The following is an 18,883-nucleotide window of genomic DNA, read 5'->3' as shown; positions in this document are numbered from 1 at the left end:
ACCATGATTTGACCAAGCGGATCGAGGCTCTGTTTTCTTGTTTTTGGAGAGCAGGACTAATTCATGTCCATCATAAGTAAGTTCTGTAATTATACATTTAGGTTTAGAGCTCTCAAGTTCTTAGGCCCGGAGGTCTTAGGTTTATTTAGCCATGATTCGTTTCATAATCCCCCAACTGACTGTGTTCATACAACATGCTAGGTCAGGGGTAGGCAACCTTGGCTCTTTTATGACTCGTGGACTTCAGCTCCCAGAATTCCTGAGCCAGCGTGGGGGAACTATGGCCCCTTCATGACTGGTAGACTTCAACTCCCAGAATTCCTGAGCCAGTATGGCTCAGCTTGGAAACCTCTCCCTTTCCCCTCAGCATGGCTGGCTCAGGAATTCTGGGAGTTGGTCCATGAGTCCTAAAGGGGGCCATAGTTCCCCCATGCTGGCTCAGGAATTCTGGGAGTTGAAGTCCACAAGTCATAAAAGAGCCAAGGTTGCCTACCCCTGTGCTAGGTTATTGACTGTGGTTTGCCAGGTGTTATTCTAGGTTTGCAAAACCCTCTAACTGAAAATCAAACAAATGATGTTTCAGTGAGATGTACGATTCATGCTGTCTACCAGGTCTAACATTTAACCAACTTAACTTCCAGTCCAAAATTAGACAATGGGAAACTAGAGATACTTGTGCAGGATATAACCAGGGCGGGGATGTAAAAGGGCACAGCAAGTCAACACACCTCAAGTGATCACTCAGAAGGTTGGTCAAGGCAAAAGACCTGCTGGTTGAAATTTCTCCTTAACCTTCCATCTTATTACACAGAAACTGTATAGCTGCAAATGCCGCTAGTGATTCAAAAATCAAGGCATACACCACATCTCAGAGGCTTTGCTATGATCCATTTCAGTACTGATAGAACATTTGTAGCTCAGAGCTGAACTGTGGTCTTTGGTGCTCTCTGAGCATGGCTGTTTTCTTGCAGACGTTTCACGACCCAACTAGGTAACAACATCAGTGCTAGCAGGGAGTGGGGTTTGCTCTCTGTCCTGTCAGAGTTAGTGGGAGGGTGTTTGGTTGTTCTTTGATTAGACTGTTGTTTACAGTTAACTTGTTTGTCTTCAGACAACACTGAGAGAGCAAACCACTAACATATAAACAGATGGCAAACCTCAGACCCAATAGCACTGACGATGTTACCAAGTTGGGTAATGAAAGGTCTGCAAGAGGAACAACCCAGCTTAGAGAACACGAAGGACCCTATATTTCAATACTGTTGTCTGTCAGCTTTTGTTCAGTGGGTGAAATTTCTGCAGGAGGATTCCTAAAGTCTGAGAGGTCTCCTCAGCCCCTTAATGTGGTTTTCCAAAGGATAAGGGACATCAGAAAAATCATCTGCCTACCTTACGTCCATAAATGGCTAGTGACAGCCCTGGCTTCATCGTCTCACCGAACACATAGTCTATTTGCACAAGGTTTGCTCTGTAAAAGCACACTCAGTCTTGTCAATCGAGAAGACACTCTAGGACAGGGGTCTGCAACCTTGACGACTTTAAGACTTGTGGACGTCAGCTCCCAGAATCCCTCAGCCGGCTGAGGGATTCTGGGAGCTGACGTCCACAAGTCTTAAAGTCGTCAAGGTTGCAGACCCCTGCTCTAGGAGGCTGCTGACATTGTGGCCTTCCAGCACAAACACCCAGGCGCTGGTGCACCTCCTTAAGAATGAGCACACAGCTCTTTCTCACAACCCAGGGCAGCAGAAGCTGAATATCTAAAAGGGATCTATTGGGGCACACCTGTGCTCCATCGCAGCTGGCGGAAAACCTGCTGACCTTTTTGCAGGAAAAAGAGTAGATCTCCCCTTTGGGAGACCGAATTGTGTTCAGGACAAATGCCCAGATCAAGAGTGTCCATTCAGTTATGTGGGAGCAAAGCCAAGGATCGGTGCTGAGAGCACAATTTGTCTCCTTTCACACTTCAGTTGCCCTCTTCAGCATAAAAATAATTGCCTTTCCACGCCAAGCTAATAAATGCTATTGGAGATTGATAACTAAAGAATTAGCCTGGACCAAGTCTATAGCCACAGTATCGTCTCTCTACAGTAGCCAGTTCAATCTCTTGGAGGAACCGAGATGGCAAACAGTAATTTCCCAAAAACCTCTATTCAGTAAGAGTTCGAATTAATAGACTATTAAAGATGTCCATTAAATCCAAACGGGATTTGACATGGGCATAATTACATGAGGGGTTTTTTTTGGATTTTAGGCATGCGTAAAATGTGGACGAGACTTTATATATGTTTATGAGTTGTGCATTTTACACATTTGTAAAGAAATAAATGAGATTTTATACACAGAGAGACCAGTCTTGTGATCCAATCAGCCCTGCGACTCAACCAGTCACAAAACCAACCGACCACACAGGATCTATATAAACGAACAAGACATTTCACTCCAAAAAACCCTGCTGAAGACGTTACCCAGTTTGGTAACAAAACTCAGAGGACAATCTTCTGGTCAGGGTAGGCTACCTTGGCTCTTTTATGACTCGTGGACTTCAACTCCCAGAATTCCTGAGCTAGCATGGCTCAGCTTGGAAACCTCTCCCTTTCCTCTCAGCATGGCTGGCTCAGGAATTCTGGGAGTTGAAGTCCACGAGTCATAAAAGAGCCGAGGTTGCCTACCTCTGCTCTGAGAGTCTGGCTAAATCCACAACCTGAGCTATGGATATTCTCTACAATTTCTAACACAGAGATCATGCAATATACCAAGCGCTCGGTTGCGTCCACACTCTGCTATTGCTGAGATCCAGGGTTTATACAATCTTCAGAGGAATTAATGACTTTGATTAGAACCAGACACGAACAGCTTCACAAAATTCTCCATCCAATTTCTGGGCCGAGAATTTATTGGAATTCTTCTGGGAACAAGAGAAACTATTCTCCAACCGTTTCTGAAGGGCAACATTTATTTGCATGATTGCAAGTGAAGGCGAGGAAAGGCAGGTAGCTTAGGTATGTGTGAAGACACTGCCTTTAGTTCTGAGCTAGCAGGCTGCATGCAACAGTACGTTGGTGCATAAAGTAACTTCTAGATTACAGACCCAAGCCTGCACAGGCTAGCGAAAGCATCTTTTGCATTTATTTATTTCAGAATGCATAAGGCTGTTTGGCTTAAGCAAATAATTCTAGAAAACTAATAAAACCGAGACGTAAAATAGCAGAACATAAAAACCATAAGGCAATAACTAATTAAAAATGGCTGAATCTTCTCACAAAACTACCTTGCAGCACAAAACAAACATACATATCATGCTCCACTAATGTCCTGGACCTGCACTATGGGGTAAGGCCCAACTCCAGATGCCTTTGTGGCATCTGGCCAAAACGTGTCCCGACTGACCACATCATATCATTAGCCTTAGAAGGAAATATTGCATGTGCCCTGAGTAAAGCTAATAATCTAGTTTCTCTCTTGCTAAAAAAACAAAAACAAAAACCCAAAACATCCTTTCTTTGAAAGTTTCAACTGATCAAAGTCATGACAGACAATAAAAGTCAATGTACCAATAAAAGATAATATTTGTAGCTCAGAGTTGAAATGAGGGGTCTTTGGTGCTCTCTGAGCTGGGTGGTTTTCTTGCAGATGTTTCATTACCAAACTAGGTAACATCATCAATGCTAGAAGGGAGGGAGGTTTGTGCAGAAGAGGAGCAGGAGCAGGGGGAGGAGCTGTGGGGTCCTTGGTGCTCTCTGAACTTAGTGGTTTTCTTGCAAACGTTTCATTACCCAACCAGGTAACATCATCAGTACTAGTCTATGGCTATTTTTTAATAAAATTAAAATATCTATTTTCAGACATTAAAAATGCCTATGTTTTTGCATCGAATGCCTAGGTTTCTTGCAACCGCCTGAAAGAGAAGAGAGTGATGGAAATGTGAAACGCCCAGGAGGCTCCAGGCCACTGCAGAGAAGATTGTGTAACCTTCACACACAAATCCACCCACTTACCCCAGTTGGCCACTAAGTCACCAAGCAAGTGCACAAATAACATTTTCCACCCAGGAGAACGTCACTCCGGCTCCCTTTTCCTTTGAGAGAATTTCTAAAGCCAATTCTATTTTATCCAATGGAATGAGGACTAGTAGGAGGATTTCTCCAGCCAGCCGTACTTCTGATCCCAGAGGAAACCAAGATGACTAATATTTAACCGTACTTCTGCTATACTTTAAGATACTCACAGGATTTGGGGGAAGGAGGGGAATCTCAGCTTGATCAGAGCAGTAGCAGTAACTCTGATCGAAGGGACACTTAATCCTTTAGCCCAATTCCTCTATCTTTTTTTTTTTAAAAAAAATCACATTCATAAGGATTAATTTTATGTTCAGATAAAACATCTACGAGATTTCCAACAATGGAGAAGCGACAGGAGCATTTATTCTCATCATGTTAATTGGGGGTAGGGATTAGTTTGCACAATAGTGATGGGGAAAGCAATATGCACTAGATGAGTAGGGTTTGTGTGTGTGCATGTCCGTGTGCAGGAACTGGGTATGTCTAGTCTAAAGAAAAGAAGAAATAGGGGAGACTTGATAGCAGTCTTCCAGTATTTGAGGGGCTGCCACAAGGAAGAGGGGGTCATGTTACTCACCAAAGCACCAGAGGTCAAGACAAGAAACAATGGTTGGAAACTGACCAAAGAGAGAAGCAACCTGGAATTAAGGAGAAACTTCCTAACAGTGAGGACAATTAACCAATGGAATGGGTTGCCTTCAGAAATTGTGGATGCACTGGAAGTTTTTAAAAAGAGATTGGACAACCATTTGTCTGAAATGGCATGGAGTTTCCTGCCTGATCAAGGGCTTGGACTAGATGACCTCCAAGGTCCCTTCCAACTCCTATTCTATTCTATTCTATTCTATTCTATTCTATTCTATTCTATTCTATTCTATTCTATTCCATTCCATTCCATTCCATTCCATTCCATTCCATTCCACTTTCTTTCTTAAAATATAAAAGAAATCCATTTTCTGAAGTAGGAGCCTTAGATGGAGGGTGTGCAACCCTTCCCTTGTACAAGCTTGAGGAGATCCCGCGTGTTCCTCCGGAAAGTTCTCCTTAGCTGAAGTTGAGAGCTGTTACTTCCTAAAATTAAGGGACGCGCGCTTTCCTCTCTTCTGCAAAAGACTGGAAATTCAGGAAAATGAAATTTGGAGTGAAGAAGTGCATTTGAAGGAGAGCCAAACTAATTTATACAGGAGGGAAGAAACAAGCTCAAGATAGTTCTAGCACCACCACCACTGGTGTGAAGATGTGGGCCAGTGGTTCTCAACTTTTTTAATGCCGCGACCCCCAACCGGTCGTAAGTCGAGGACTACTCACCCGGTCGTAAGTCGAGGACTACTCAACTGGTGCAGCACCGTTTGCAGAATGGGACTTTTGGCGGGCTCAGCAGGGCAGAGACAGCCTGGACAATTCCTATTGGCTTTTGAAAGCCAATAGAATTAGACTCTATTCAAGAGAGTCTATTCTATTGGCTTTCAAAAGCCAATAGAATAAAAGGGAGTAGCACAGCTAAGGAAAAGGGGGGAAAAATGGTGGACTGCGTTGTTTGGCGACCCCCGTGAAATGGTCGTTCGACCCCAAATGGGGTCCTGACCCACAGGTGGAGAACCACTGATGTGGGCGTTTAGGCACAGGCAGCACTGGAGAAGGACTATGGTGGGAAGCTGCAAGGCCCCCTAGAAACAAAGAAGGTCTTTCAAATTACTAGGCGAGGTGGTCTCCCTTCTTTTCTTTCTTAATTGTTGTTGTCTTAATTATTGTTGTTCTTCAATTGGCTGCCCAAGCAAGTGTGAGCAGCTTCCCAAGAACCTGGCACCAAATTTCCCAAGAGAATGAGTCTGCAGTGAAGGGAGGGAAGAAAATGCACCCCAGGAAGAGCAAAACTGTCTACTGATGAGCTGGGTTCCAACAACACACAAACTCCTAACATCTGGATTAACAAAATAGCGTAACAAAAAGCATGTTGGTCTGCCCAGGCAATAAGCCACAGGCTACCCAAATGCATTTACGGTAGACTAACATGTTTTGTGAAGTTGGTAGCCATGCTGTGATGTCATCATAAGGAGGAACTGGGGGTAGGTGACAGACAGATGGAGCGGCTGCCATCCCATCCCATCCCATCCCCCCCCCAGTGGGGCTGGCTTGCTACAGGTTACCCCACCCCCCCAAAAAAAGCACACTTCAGGGCTCAAAGCAGTGCTTTTCAATCAGAGCAACTTGAAGATGTGTGGAGTTTGACTCCCAGAATTCCCCACCCAGCCATGGGTTTTGCCTGCATCCATGCTGGCTGGGGAATTCTGGGAGTTGAAGTCCACACATCTACAAGTTGCCCAGGTTGAGAAGCACCCACCCAAAACATCCTTTCCCGTGGTGGGTGTTGGGGGAGGGAGATCCTCCAAAAACATTGGGAATCCCAGGAGGAGGGACAGTGCCACAGCACATCTGGAAGAGGGAGGTCCAAAATGACCCAACTGGATGTAGGCAAAACCCATCCCTTTGTGGGGCGAAGGTCTCCAGCGCAGATTAACTCCCACTTTCGCTTTTCTCGACTCACCCTCTTAGGATCCCAGCGGCTGAAGCGCTGGATGTTTCGCCCATGGAAGTTATTTTTAATTTCTTGGCTCCGCTCCCTCTTGCGCTCCCGTCTCCTCCCCACACAAGCCGAGGCATCTGCCAAGCGGCAGAGCGAGCGAGCGAGGGCGATCCAAATCACAGCCCCGTGGGCAGACGCGATCCCTTCCCCCTTCCCAACCCATCTCAGGATCGCGGCCGCCTTGCGCTGGGCCAATGATCCCCGACCCGGCCACCGCGCGCTCCCTCTCCCGAGCGGCCAGCCGGGCCCTCTGCACATGCTCCAGGCCGCTCCCTTCCTCTCCTAAGGCCCGGGTGGGGGCCATTGGAGCAGGGAGCCACGGATGCCGGGCCAAAGGGAGACGCCTCCGGGAGCGCTGCCGGGCGCGGAGCAATCCTAAAGATGCCCTCGCGCTTCTCTCCTTGGAATCCTCCTTCGCCCCCCCCCCCGCCTCTGCCACTCTGCTCGCCCCCACCCGCCAGAACCACACGCAGGTCCTTGCCAAGCTTAGCAGTCGCCCACTCGTGCAAGGCAAGCGCGCCTGCCACCCCCACCCGCCAGCCAGCGCCCCTTCCCCTCCGGAAAGCTCCCCGCTCGGGGCTCCAGGGATGCCCGGCCGGAGCCCGAGCCGCGGGGCCAAGGCGGGCGCCCCCGCAGCCGCAGCGCAGCGCAAAAGCAGGCTGCGCCCCCTTCCCACCCATCCTTCCAAGCGCCTGCCGGCTTGCATGCCTGCCTGCACGCCCGGGGCTGCCCTCTCCGATCCCGCCGCCTCGCGTGGGGCAGAGCCGGGGCCACGCCGCGCCGATCACCTGCCTGCTGGGGCCGGGGGCGGCGGCGGCGCTGGGCTCAGCCGCGGCTGCAGGAGGGAGAAGAGCCGGCGCTCCCGCCGCCGCCGTTGCCCGCCCGCCCGGCTGGCATGCTCCCGCCCGCCGCTGCCGAGTCAGGATGCAGCAGCAGCAGCCGAACTCCCGTCCGGGGCTCCTCTCGCAGCTGCTCCTGACTGCCGCCTCGGCTGCGCGCGCGGTTCGGCTCGGGCACGCGGCGCGGGTCCGGCGCGCGCGCGTGCAGGGGGAGGGGGGGAGGCGCGCGGGCGCGCTCCCCAGCCCGGCGCCTTCGCCGAGCCCTGCAGTGCGGCCAGGGCGCATGCGCCTCCATCCTCGCCGCCGCCTCTCCCCACCTGCTTCTTCTCTGCTTGGGAAGGGACAGGGTGTGTGTGTGTGTGGGGGAAAAGGTTGTTGGCTCTCCGTTGTGGTCCGTCGCAACAGCAGCGGTTGGTCGCATCGGGTCCGCAGGACGCGAGTGGGGCGCCAGCAAAGGCCCCAAGCAGTTCAGCGCCCCGGTTTTCCTAGGACGAGCAGCTTGTGGAGATGCAAGAGACCCCCCCACCCCGCCGCCAAACCCCAATGATGGAAAGGGCTCAAGATTCCTTGGGAAGCCATCTCAGGTTCTCCAGGGAAGGTGGCCTTCAGTTCCCAGAGCTTTCCAACAGCCTGGACTTTAATAATAATAATAATAATAATAATAATAATAATAATAATAATAATAATAATAATAATAATACCCCCAGTGAGGCACTACCTTGACGTGGTTGTGGGGCTTGTGTACTCTGAGGAAGATGAGAGCTATGCCAGAGGTTCAACCATACTGGACAGGTCTCATCAGAGGAGTCAGACAAAGAGTGTCTCTCCCATAAAAAATATGGTGAGACGTAAATTTCAGAATGCCATACCGGCTCGGACGTCGCCCGGGTTAACAAGGTCCGCGCTAGATATTGGAGTTCCTGGATATCTGGTGAAAAATGGGTTACAGGACTCAGGACTGTTGGCTGAGCAACCAGGGCCAGCAGCTGCAGAACTACTGGAAGAAAAGGTGTTTACCCGTCGCAGATACACAGTGATGGAAAACAAAGAAATAATGATCTGTTACTACAGATCAAGTCCAACAAGAAGAGGATATCTAAAACGAATGCACCAGTTCTGGAAAGAACAACATCCAGAATCAGAAATAACAGAACAGAGACTAGCAGATCAACGCCGATTTATAACACGAAATAAAGTATTCACAGAAACAGAATTGGACGAACTGCAAAGGTTTACCCAGGGCAAAGAAATCAAAGCCTTACCAGAAGTAATTCAGAATGTAGAGGCAAACCAGGGGGAGTTGGCAGTGAAGGAATCCAGCAGAGATATACAACTGTTCTCATTTGGAAACCAGGCACCTCTTCCTCAGGAAGAACAAAACCCTCTAACTAAAGAAATAAAAGAATTGAAACAAAGAATAACTGAGCATCTAGAACAGCACAAAAACAATAGAATAAGGCTGCCTGCATTGAAGCTTGTTCCAAAGAAACAGCTAGCACAAGCATTAAAAGATGCAAATACTGCAATATCAAGTATAAGCACCAATTCACTGCAAGAAACAAACCAACTAATGTACAGCACAGCTGCAGTTATAACAGAATACCTGGGATGCAAAATCAACAAAGAAGAAAAACAAACAAACAGTGCACCAGAAAAAATGGAAGGTTAGACTAGAAAATAAGATCAGCAAGTTAAGATCACATGCAAGCAAGCTAGAACAGATGAAAGAAAAGAAGCTGAAGAACAAGAAGACCAAAGAATACCTAATCAAGAAATACCACTTAGAAACAAGGAAGATCAAGGAAGCACTGGAAATAATAAAGCAACAAATAACAGCTATAGCCAGGAAAATCAGTAGATATGAAGCTCGAATTGCAAACTATAGGCAGAACCTCCAATTTCAATCCAATCAGAAACGTTTCTACCAATCCATCAATGGAGAAACTGCAAGGAATCAGTCAGTACCTGACAAGGAAGAAACAGTGCAGTTCTGGAAGCAGATATGGGATAACCCAAAGAAATACAACAAGGATGCGGCTTGGTTAAAAGAGGTGGATGCAAATAAAACAGAAGTTGAAATGAAAGAACTAGTAATAACAACAAAAATGGTAGAAAAAAGAGCAAAGAAAATCAAAAATTGGTCAGCACCAGGTGAAGATGAACTGCATGGGTTTTGGTTGAAACATCTAACTGTTATACACCCACTCATTGCCAAACAGTTCAACAATATACTACAAGGAGGAGAAATTGAAAAGTGGCTAACAACTGGGAAAACCTACCTAATAATGAAAAATCCAGCAAAAGGGGCAACACCAGGTAACTACAGGCCAATTACCTGCTTACCAACAACTTTCAAATTACTAACTGGTGTAGTAGCTGATGCAGTGCAACAGCATCTAGTTGAAAACAATCTCTTTCCACCTGAGCAGAAAGGAAACCGCCCCAATAGCAGAGGAACAAAAGATCAACTCCTAATAGACAAAATGATCTTGGAAAACTGCAAGAGAAGGAAGACCAACCTGAATGTTGCATGGATTGACTACAAAAAGGCATTTGACTCTCTGCCACATGATTGGATAATCAAGTGCCTAGAAATAACAGGAGTCAGTAGAAACATCAGAAAATTTGTGCAAAGATCGATGGCACAATGGAAGACACAGTTGCAGATCAATGGTGAGAAGCTGGGAGAGGTTAATATCAAGAGAGGAATATTTCAAGGAGATTCATTATCACCATTACTATTTGTTATTGCACTGTTTCCTCTGTCAACAATACTGAATAACTCAGGACATGGCTATCAAACATCAAAAACATCTGCCAGACTATCCCACCTCCTTTATATGGATGATCTGAAGCTGTATGGAAAAACATCATCTGAAATAGAATCGCTGCTCAACACTGTCCGTATATATAGCCAAGATATTGTAATGGAGTTTGGCTTGGACAAATGTGCCACACTTACTATCAAACAAGGAAAAATAATGAAAACTGAAGGAATCAAGATGCCCCACGAAAATAACATTAAGAGTCTGGATGAGGAAGAGTACTACAAATACTTGGGTATCCTTCAAGCTGACAACATCAAGCACACTGAAGTCAAGAAAAAGATTAGAGGTGAATACATCAAGAGAGTGAAGAAGATCTTAAAATCCAAACTCAATGGAGGAAATACCATAAAGGCAATCAACACCTGGGCAATCCCAGTCATTAGGTACACAGCTGGAATAGTGGACTGGACTCAAGCAGAACTAAAAGCAATGGATAGGCAGACCAGAAAAATAATGACAATGAATCATGCCCTTCATCCACGCAGTGACATTGATAGACTTTATCTACCAAGGCAAATAGGTGGGCGTGGAATGCTACAAGTACATCAGATGGTTGAAGAAGAAAAAATGGCTTTGGAAGAATATCTGAAGAACAATGATGAAGATGCACTGAAATTAGTATATCAGGAAGGCTTACTGACTACTGGAGAGACCAAACTGGCCTACAAGAAAGACCAAATGAAGAACAGAATAGAGGCATGGGAAGACAAAGCACTACATGGCCAATACATGAAAAAAATAGCTGGGAAAGCAGATAATAATAAAACCTGGCAATGGCTAAGAGCAGGAAAATTGAAGAAAGAGACCGAGGGACTAATTCTGGCTGCACAAGACCAAGCCTTAAGGACAAATGCATACAAAGTCAAAATTGAGAAGACAGCAACAGACAGTAAGTGCCGCCTATGCAAAGAAGCTGAAGAAACAGTGGACCACTTGGTAAGCTGTTGCAAGAAGATTGCACAAACTGATTACAAGCAGCGGCATGACAAAGTAGCAACAATGGTGCATTGGAAGATCTGCAAAAAATATCATTTGCCTGTAAGCAAAAACTGGTGGGATCATAAAATAGAGAAAGTCATAGAAAATGATAAAATTAAACTGCTCTGGGACTTCAGAATTCAAACAGACAAGCACCTGCAACATAACACCCCAGACTTAACAATTGTCGATAAGAAAGACAAAAAAGTCTGGATAGTGGATGTGGCAGTGCCTGGAGATAGCAGAATAGAAGAGAAAGAACTGGAGAAGATAACAAAATACAAAGACCTACAAATAGAAATAGAAAGACTGTGGCAAAAGCAAGCAAGGGTAGTACCAATAGTCATAGGCTCCTTGGGTGCAATCCCAAAACAACTGGAGCACCACTTGAACACAATTGGCATTGACAAATTCGCTATTAGTCAATTGCAAAAGGCGGCCTTATTAGGAACTGCTTCCATCCTGCGACGATATCTGTAATACCATCAAACATCCACATCTGCCTATCCCAGGTCCTGGGTAAGGACTCGATAGGTAGACAAAATGCCAAATCCAGTCTGAACATCTGGCTGACTGTGCGATGATCGGTAATAATAATAATAATAATAATAATAAGCGGCCTTACTAGGAACTGCTTCCATCCTGCGACGATATCTGTAATACCATCAAACATCCACATCTGCCTATCCCAGGTCCTGGGTAAGGACTTGATAGATAGACAAAATGCCAAATCCAGTCTGAACATCTGGCTGACTGTGCGATGATCCATAATAATAATAATAATAATAATAATAATAATAATAATAATAATAATAATAATAATAATAATAATAATAAAGCTGAAGAAACAGTGGACTACTTGGTAAGCTGTTGCAAGAAGATTGCACAGACTGATTACAAGCAGCGGCATGACAAAGTAGCAACAATGGTGCATTGGAAGATCTGCAAAAAATATCATTTGCCTGTAAGCAAAAACTGGTGGGATCATAAAATAGAGAACGTCATAGAAAATGATAAAATTAAACTGCTCTGGGACTTCAGAATTCAAACAGACAAGCACTTGCAACATAACACCCCAGACTTAACAATTTCGATAAGAAAGACAAAAAAGTCTGGATAGTGGACGTGGCAGTGCCTGGAGATAGCAGAATAGAAGAGAAAGAACTGGAGAAGATAACAAAATACAAAGGCCTACAAATAGAAATAGAAAGACTGTGGCAAAAGCAAGCAAGGGTAGTACCAATAGTCATAGGCGCCTTGGGTGCAATCCCAAAACAACTGGAGCACCACCTGAACACCATTGGCATTGACAAATTTGCCATTAGTCAATTGCAAAAGGCGGCCTTATTAGGAACTGCTCCATTCTGCGACTATACCTGTAATACCATCAAACATCCACATCTGCCTATCCCAGGTCCTGGGTAAGGACTCGATAGGTAGACAAAATGCCAAATCCAGTCTGAACATCTGGCTGACTGTGCGATGATCAATAATAATAATAATAATAAAGTTGGAAGGGACCTTGGAGGCCATCAAGTCCAACCCCCTGCTCAGGCAGGTAACCCTATATCAGGGTTAGGCAACCTTGACTCTTTTATGACTCGTGGACTTCAACTCCCAGAATTCCTGAGCCAGCATAGCTGGCTACCCCTGCCCTATACCATTTCGGACAAATGGACTAAAGGCAGCTTTTCCAAACTGCTTTTAGTCCTCAACTCCATCAGCTGGTTGTCTGGTGTGGTGAGGGGGGTGCTGGGTTCCTAGATGCATCAAGTAGCGGTACTAGACCCCTCTGGAAGACCCCTGCAGAACCAGATCTGGACTGTCGGCAGGAGGTCCCCAGGAAGAAGGCCTGTTGCCCAGGAAGACTTCCCTCAGCAGAACATGACTAAGCTTGGGCAGGCAACCTTGGCTCTTTTATGACTCGGGGACTTCAACTCCCAGAATTCCTGAGCCAGCATGGCTCAGCTTGGAAACCTCTCCCTTTCCCCTCAGCATGGCTGGCTCAGGAATTCTGGGAGTTGAAATCCACCAGTCATAAAAGAGCCAAGGTTGCCTACCCCTGACTAAGCTCCTACATTGGCCCTGGGACACGAGTTTCCTTAGGGAGGTGGTTAAAAAAAAACACAGCTACAAATCAGATGGGCAAACACCATGACAGGTCTCCAAAAAGTTGGGTCTTCAATTTCCTTGTCATGGACACCATGTGGGCTTTTTTGGATGCACATACGAAAGAACCACAAATGCATGTTTCTGGCTGCCACTGTTAGAAATGTATTAATATTTAAGGGAACTAGAGAAGGAATCTTTATTGATGTAACCTGAGATACACATGAATGATTTTGTTATTGGACTATTGATTACCCTATCACCACGCTGCTTCCTAAGCACTTGGATGTAAAAATTTGAAAAATTAATAAAACTTGTTTTTTTTTTTAAAAAAAAAGAAGTGTGAAGACCAGTTGTCAGATTTTTCAGCATCATCGTAACTTCAGACAGTCATTAAATACATGAGCAAAAGTTGACTACCTGTACACTATAACAACTGGAGGCAGATGTCATGTCAATATTAATCCTGCAAGGTCATCATCCTCTTCCTTGAAAGCAGATGTCACACAATCCCCAAAGCCAAATCAAAAGACTCCATCATGGTTTTGCATGCATTGTAAACACAGCCAACAGGAGCTTACAGCTTAGAGTAGAATAGAATATGGAATGGAATAGAATAGAATAGAATAGAATAGAATAGAATAGAATAGAATAGAATAGAATAGAATAGAACAGAATGCAGAATAGAATAGAATAGAATAGAACAGAACAGAATGCAGAATAGAATAGAACAGAATGCAGAATAGAACAGAATGCAGAATAGAATAGAATAGAATAGAATAGAATAGAATAGAATAGAATAGAACAGAATGCAGGACAGAATAGAATAGAATAGAATAGAATAGAATAGAATAGAATAGAATAGAATAGAATAGAATAGAACAGAATGCAGAATAGAATAGAATAGAATAGAATAGAATAGAATAGAATAGAATAGAATAGAATAGAATAGAATAGAATAGAACAGAATGCAGGACAGAATAGAATAGAATAGAATAGAACAGAATGCAGAATAGAATAGAATAGAATAGAATAGAATAGAATAGAATAGAATAGAATAGAATAGAATAGAATAGAATAGAATAGAATAGAATAGAATAGAATAGAACAGAATGCAGAATAGAATAGAATAGAATAGAATAGAATAGAATAGAATAGAATAGAATAGAATAGAATAGAATAGAATAGAATAGAATAGAACAGAATGCAGAATAGAATAGAACAGAATGCAGGACAGAATAGAATAGAATAGAGAATAGACCAGACAGAGCAGAATAGAATATCTGTATTGCCTCTTTAATTGTACAGTAATCAACATACATTAAAATGAGGTTTCATTGCATACAGTTGTCAAAAGGATCACCACCTCCAATATACACTGCATAAACATGAAAAAAAATTAATTATGCATTGATGATGATGATGAAGTATTATTTCCAAGAGGACTTTATTGACATGTCCGTCAAGGCACCAAGAAGGGAACTTCACTCAAATGAGCCTTTTATCTGCTCTGAATCCTTCTGTCCATTTCCTCAGATAACTCATGGGTCTGGGGGAAAGACCCTCAGCTAGCTCCCTACATCCCCATTTCCACCTAGGAAGACTGAAACAGCCAAGAGAGAACAGTATTTTCCCTTCCCGTACTTCAGATACTTGACTGACGGTTATTTGCATTTTATGCTGCAATGTTCCTTATTTTAGGCAAGGGGAGTGGTCTCCAGATGTGTTGGCTTTCAGCTGTGATCATCCTCTGTCGATTCTGGCGAAAGAAGCATGGGAACTGAAAGCATCTGGAGACCGTCGGGCTGAATATTTCAAGCTTACCGGCGATTCACCTTTTCACACTCTCAGACTGAGATCGGGGAGGGGGGGGCACATGGGGCAGAACCAGGGCTTCCCTAAGGAAAGGAGAAGATGGAAATGGAGATGGCTGCAAAGGATCTTTTGAAATTCTTCACCTAATTTGTGGGCAATTGGGAGGTAGATTTCTCCAGGGGAAGAGCAGAACTTCTCTTTAATGACGATTGGACCCCGCAATCAAAAATCAAGGAGAAGGATCTCTACGTTTCTTGCTTTGGGATTTGGTGTGTGGGAAACCCAAGACTTCTGCAAGCTTCTGGAGTGAAGGGACCCCCCCAACAAAAGAGGAACCTCATAGAATAAGAGTTTGAAGGAACCTTGGAGGTCTTCTAGTGACTTCAACCCCCTGCTCAAGCAGGAGAACCCATACCACTTGAGACAAATGACTGCCCGGTCTCTTCTTGAAGTCTCCAGTGATGGAGCACCCACAACATCTGAAGGCATGCAGTTCTGCGGTTCAATTGTTCTCACCATCAGGGAATTTTTCCTTAGTTCTAGGTTGCTTCTCTCTTTGTTCAGTTTCCATCCATTGCTCAATGTCCTGTCTTCAGATGCTTTGGAGAATAGGTTGACCCCCCCCCTTCTTTGTGGCAGCCCTTCAAATATCAAAAGATTGCTATCATGTCACCCCTAGTCCTTCTTTTCACTAACTTAGATTGCAATTCCCGCAATTGTTCTTCATATATTTTAGCAGGTACCGCTTCATAGTACATTTTAAGGCCTTCTCTGAGCAGTTTACAAAGTCAGCCTCTTGCCCCCAACAATCTAGGTTCTCATTTTACTGACCTCGGATGGATGGAACGCTGAGTCATCCTTCAGCTCGTCGGGATCAAACTCCTGGCAGTGGGCAGAGCTAGCTTGCAGTACTGCATTCTAACCACTGCGCCACCACAGCTCTTATTATTTATAAAATAATAAAGGTGGGATAAACGTCTTAATAAATATATACATTTATGAGCAACAATTAATAAGAACCAAGCTGTAATTTGATTTCTTTTCTTAGACTTTTCGAGAAGGAACTATTCCTCTTTTTTACTGGGCTCGGGGCTGCAGTTTGGGATTTGCACCTGATGTTTTTATGTTGTTAAGGGATGGGATTATGGTTTCAGTCTTGTTGAATACTAACACCCATTGTCAAAAGGCTTTAGTTTGGAACATAAACTCTTTTCTCAGCTCAAGTGTTAGTTGGAAACAGGATTAAGAAATATTTAAAGCCGCAGTCAAATGCATGGGAGAAACATTTTTATAGAGCAGGAGGTGTCTTTTTCTGACTAAACCTACATAAAATGCTGCCACATAATTATATAGAGCAGTGATGGCGAACCTTTTAGAGACCAAGTGCCCAAACTGCAACCCAAAACCCACTTATGTATCGTTGGATGCCAGGTGGGCGTGGCCCATTGGGTGGGCGTGGCTGTGGTGGTAACGGCAGACTGGGTGGGACTAAAAAGGTCAATCAATCAATTCCAACTTTGCGAGATCTTTTTTTTCCCTGTGAGCAGTTGAAATTGATTGATTGATTGAACCTTTTTTTTTTTTCTGCACATGGCGGCAGAGGCCTAAAGTGAAAAGGTTTTATAAAACCCAGCTGAAGGCCCAGGCCTGGGATGATGGCACCTGTGCCCACAGAGAGGGCTTTGCGTGCCACCTGTGGCACGCGTGCCATAGGTTTGCCACCACGGATATAGAGTAACTCACTGAAAAAGTCTAAAAGGGACGTTCTAAACCACTGGATAACATCCATTCCAGTTTACTGTAGAATAGTGTTTCTCAACCTCTGCGACTTTAAGATGGGTGGATATCAACTCCCAGAATTTCCCAGCCAGCTGTGCTGGCTGGGGAATTCTGGGAGTTGATATCCACCCATCTTAAAAGTCGCAGAGGTTGAGAAACATTGTGTAACCACTCCATCATTCTTCACAGACACTTCAGCCTCCCTCAGCATGGTGCCTCTACTGGTAATCCTCAAATTATGATCACTGGGCCCAAAATTGATGTTGCTAAGACAGACAACTTGTGCATTGTGCCCCATTTTATGACCTTTCTTGCCACAGCTGTTAAGTGAATCACAGCAGTTGTTAAGTTAGTAACACAGTTGTTAAATGAATCCGACTTCCCCATTCACTTTGTTTGTCAGAATGTCGCAATGCCTGACCCCGGGACATTGTGACCGTCACAAATACGAGTCGGTTGCCAAGCATCCGAATTTTGATCACGTGACCCTGGGGAGGCTGCAACGGTCATGAGTGTGAAAAATGGTCATAAGTCTTCAGGGCCGTTGTAACTTGGAACGGTCACTAAATGAACTGTTGTAAGTCAAGGACTTCCTGTACTGAGATTAGGCTAGATATGGATGAGAATCTAATTCCACTTTTTGTTTTATAAGAATGGGGCCATATTCCAATTCCCACAAATTCTTCAGTAATCCAATAGAAAGGTACTTTCTGTTTTTTTAAAGAAAAAAGGCAATTATGGGGGTAAAAAAACCCCATATTACCAGCTTTGGCTTCCCATGCACTCCTTGTATTTTTATTTATTTATTGAATGTGTATGCTGCTCATCTCACATGCTATATGTTGCCCTAAGTGTGACATTGAATTAGAAGAGGGATGCCATATCTGGGCTACATACAGACACACAAAAAAAGATATTATAGCTAGCAATAAAAAGATGGATTCTTGTATCTTTTCAACATCCTCTAATCCAGGGGTCCCCAACCCCTGGTCTGCGGACCAGTACCGGGCTGCGGCATACCAGCAACCGGTCCGCACAAACAAGCAAAGCCCCATCCGTGGGATGCAGGCAGCACACAAACCCACACACTCTCCAGTCTGTGGAAAAATGTTTCTCCACACAACAGTCCCCGGTGCCCAAAAGGTTGGGGACCTCTGCTCTAATGGGTCTCTGACTTTTTAAACCCCCAGGCCCGGCCCCCCAGGCTTCCTGCTAAATTGGAATCACAATCTCTCGGCTGTGTGCAGCTCTTTTAGATGAATTACCTTCTCTTTTTTTGTGTGTCATAAACAGGATAATAAAAATGAGTATTAGAATGTTTAAAGAAAAAATGAAAGGCATTTGTCCTATTTAATCAGAACTGGATTACATCAGAGATACTCAGTTCAGAAAACGGAATAACTGGGACACCCAACCTCAATATCTGACGCCCCTTCTGGAGACCACCCCAAAACTCCAAGGATCATTTCTGGAGAATATCTAGCGAGTGGTCCTCAATGGAACTGCATCTATATGGAGGGAAGTGTGTAGTGGGGTGCCCCAGGGCTCTGTTCTGGGCCCAGTACTCTTCAACATCTTCATCAACGATTTGGATGAAGGGATAGATGGGGAACTCATCAAATTTGCAGATGAAACCAAGCTGGCAGGAATAGCCAACACTCCAGAAGACAGGCTTCAGGTACAGAAGGATCTGGACAGACTTGAACACTGGGCACTAACTAACAAAATGAAATTCAATGGTGAAAAAAGCAAGGTTCTACATTTAGGCAAAAAAAACCAAATGCACAAGTACAGCATAGGTGGCACCATGCTCAATAGTAGTAACTGTGAGAGGGACCTCGGAGTCCTAGTAGACAATCACTTAAATATGAGCCAGCAGTGTGCTGCAGCTGC

At 44.6% G+C, this 18,883-nt stretch overlaps 1 protein-coding gene across 3 annotated transcripts in view; it reads right to left on the bottom strand.

Moving 5' to 3' along the window:
• LOC120299627 (wiskott-Aldrich syndrome protein family member 3-like) overlaps positions 1 to 7,621 on the bottom strand; it is a 55,533-nt gene extending 47,912 nt beyond the window's left edge. For 2 of the 3 annotated variants that reach the window (XM_039324611.1, XM_039324613.1), the window contains exon 1: positions 7,435 to 7,621. The gene's annotated coding sequence lies outside the window, so the exon portion shown is untranslated. Of the gene's footprint in view, positions 1 to 7,430 lie in introns of all 3 variants that reach the window. The other variant, XM_039324612.1, reaches the window with a different exon arrangement.
• Positions 7,622 to 18,883: the final 11,262 nt, after the last annotated feature.

Source organism: Crotalus tigris, unplaced genomic scaffold, assembly GCF_016545835.1.
Source record: "Crotalus tigris isolate CLP2741 ecotype Arizona unplaced genomic scaffold, ASM1654583v1 scf7180000024303.721469, whole genome shotgun sequence".
NCBI classification, from domain to species: Eukaryota; Metazoa; Chordata; class Lepidosauria; order Squamata; family Viperidae; genus Crotalus; species Crotalus tigris.
The sequence above is the reverse complement of the archived record's forward strand: the minus strand, read 5'-3'. Positions and strand labels throughout refer to the sequence as shown.